Genomic DNA, 3,166 nt, shown 5'->3' on the forward strand with positions numbered 1-3,166 from the left:
AAGTATAACGTGCTGGCCCGCCGCATCAGTTCCCCCGAAATATCCATTAGGTCACTAGGATAGAGAAGATCTAGCTACGCACTTCTTTAAAGCCAGTCTCGGGCAAAAAGTCTGTAGGAGATCTGGGGGAATCGTCAGAAATTCAAACTGTGCTTTAATCTTTAACTTATCACGCTAAAAACACTTCGGTTCAATGAAACGAAAGCACAAATACAATAACATCATTTACGGCAGTACGAAAAAATTAACCTCGGTAGGAAACTTACATGGAGGAAAAATATCAATGATACATTAATTTTTCTTGTTGACCGCATGTTGCAAGTAAGTTTTCCCGTGCTAGATAGAGTCAACATTTGCCACGATTTATATTGCAGGATACACACTGTAAAATACAAAGCTACCGCCAAAAACATGTGTACACTACCCCACCATATTCAATCATTTAATGTACACAAGAATAATGAGACAGCGGTTCAGTAGGGGACGGTATGAAGTAAACTAATAAAACCGTATGCACAGGATACTGCTTAAAATGTACTTCTCTCATCCGGCATATGCAAGCGAAATATGTATTTCGAAGATCGCCCTAAAGTGTAAAAGTTAATTGGTTACTGAGACCTAATGTTATGATAAGGTACGTGAGTTTATTTTCTTTCATTTTACCTATAGCACGACCTACAACATACGAAAATAGTTAGGTTTTAACTCCAATCAATACCTGCTTAAGAATTGACAACTCAAAAATTTAAGAAAAGTTGAAATCCATAGAAACTTTTCTCATAAATAAAGTTAATGTAAGAAGTTGAGGAGTTAGAGAATGAAAACATAGACAATGAAAACTCAGCCCTTAAGCGTCACTGGATGAGTGTACTAAAGGGCATGTGGTTAGCACACTGCTATCTCGGCCGTTGTCAGTTTTCGTGAACAATGCCGCTACCTCTCAATAAAGTGTCCACTCAATTGGCCTCACAACGACTGGGTGAACCCCGATTGCAAACAGCACTTGGCAGGCCCAGACGGTGACCCATCCAAGTGTTAGTGAAGCCCAACAGTGCTTAACTTCGGTGATCTGACAGGAACCGGTGTTTCCACTGCGGCAACGCCGTTGGCATGTAATTCGATACATCTCGCATGTCATGCAACGCCCCTCTTCTGACGCCTACGCCTGTAGACCAATTGCATGACTAAAAATGGCGGAAAAATGTCACCCATCCAAGTCCCAGTATGGGATCCGCAATAACGGTATCGCTCCCTCCACTGGTCTGGGCCAACAGAATTGCTAAAATCTGGCAGGGAAATATTACCACCATCACCCGCTTCTATCTTTGTCTGCCAATTGTGTGAGAGTATCATCATGAAGGGTCAGCTGTAGACTTATCTCGCTTATAAGGCTGCGGTAAATATTTGGTCAAACTATGATCTAAAATTGATCTTTCAGTATTTGATCAGTTTATACATGCTTTTAGGTTATCCAAGTCCGCACAACGCGATCGTGATTCTTAAATAAATGTATTTGTTCTCTGTTTTCTATGTAGATAATCTGAAGATGCCTAAATAAGGCGAAATAAAAAACTAAAATTGCAACCAAGACTGAATTGCAGGAAAATCGAGGGGACGTTGTCCTATCCTGTGAATTATTATCATATGACATTACAGTAATTCTGTAAGCACTCAAACAGATTGATATTTTCAAATTTTGGATTATTTGAAAGAATTCGTGGCTGATTCCCACCCCCCCCCCCCCCCCCCCCACTAACCAGCACTTGCGTTCCAGATATCCAGTATTCAAGATAGTAATCCGTTGATGCATATAGATGTTTTTACTAGTTAATAATTACCACTATGCATTCTTTAAACAAACTATAGGTACAGACTATATATTCCACTTACAGTAAAGAATCTGTCCCTGCGTCGTTAACGTGTCATTACCTAGTGTGTTAGAAAACAATGACATTTCGTAAGCGCTCACATGTATGGCTACTTCCAATTGCCTGTTTCCAATTTTGGGGTGACGTGTTAAAATATAAACAACTTTCTGTCCTTTTTCGAGAACATCCGTCTAAGACACATCTAAGTATCGGACTTTAAATGTTGAACAGTTCACGATTTATGATGTTCTAACCAAATACACCGATATCCCACGTCAAACATTTGGCACAGTGTGTACTAGAACAAATACAACGATATACGACATTTAGGAATTATCACACTGCAGCAAGTAAGCCCTTGTTATGTACACATCTGCAGTTTGACTTTAACGAAGCTATCACTGCATTATCAGTGTCTTAAAAACAGTAACATATATAAGAACATCAATATATTCACTGTAATTAAAATCAGCAGAAAACAGTGTAGATCGCGATAGGTATTTTATTAAAATTGCCGGTTTTGGCCTAGGCTTAGGCTATCTTCAGAGAGCACCACAGATCCGTAAAACAGTTTCAGCATCTTACCTAGGCGTAGGTCATTATAATAAAATACTCAGCGTAATCTAGACTGCTTTTTCACTTACTTTAAACAGATTACAAGGTCGCTGTTCCCAAAAAATTTTACCAAAAATTTGTAACTGTAATTTCACGAGGCGTGTTTGGGGGATGTAAGAAAAAGATATTTTCTAGGCAGCTCATTCCAAGGATGATACATTGCCTTTCCTTAAGATTCCAACAACGAGTTTCAGCATGGCGTCTGCTTCTGCTGCATGTTGTGGTATGTAATCATTCACTTTAAGGCATTATATGCTCGTGATTGTTTCCAGTGGCCTTCTACCAATAGTGTTATTGTACGCTAACGGACTCTTCGCCTCTTTATACGCACAATACGTTACATCTATTTTCAGCCAGTCACTACATCAACCGTGAATCCTATGCAGTTCTTATTCATGCATTTCGCTACAGCTGCCTAAAACATTACTAAACTCCTATAGCATAGTCTAATCTATATGTAATCATATAACGGTGCTTTCCAAGCCCCTGCACATTGCATAAAGAAGGATGCGCTTTATTAGCTGTATTAGGGATTTCCCTCCCTATTTCACTCGAACTAACTGATGCCGAAAGAAAAGGACGATTCAATAATAAAATCAATATGGGATGTTGTAAGGAAGGAGACAGGACAAGTAACCACTGGGGTAGGTAGTATTACTATTAAAGAGAACGAGACCATTCTA

At 39.3% G+C, this 3,166-nt stretch overlaps 1 pseudogene; it reads right to left on the reverse strand.

Annotated features, from left to right (window-relative positions):
- Positions 1 to 991: 991 nt before the first annotated feature.
- On the reverse strand, positions 992 to 1,110 carry LOC124796986 (annotated as a pseudogene).
- Positions 1,111 to 3,166: the final 2,056 nt, after the last annotated feature.

Source organism: Schistocerca piceifrons, chromosome 4, assembly GCF_021461385.2.
Source record: "Schistocerca piceifrons isolate TAMUIC-IGC-003096 chromosome 4, iqSchPice1.1, whole genome shotgun sequence".
Lineage (NCBI taxonomy): Eukaryota > Metazoa > Arthropoda > Insecta > Orthoptera > Acrididae > Schistocerca > Schistocerca piceifrons.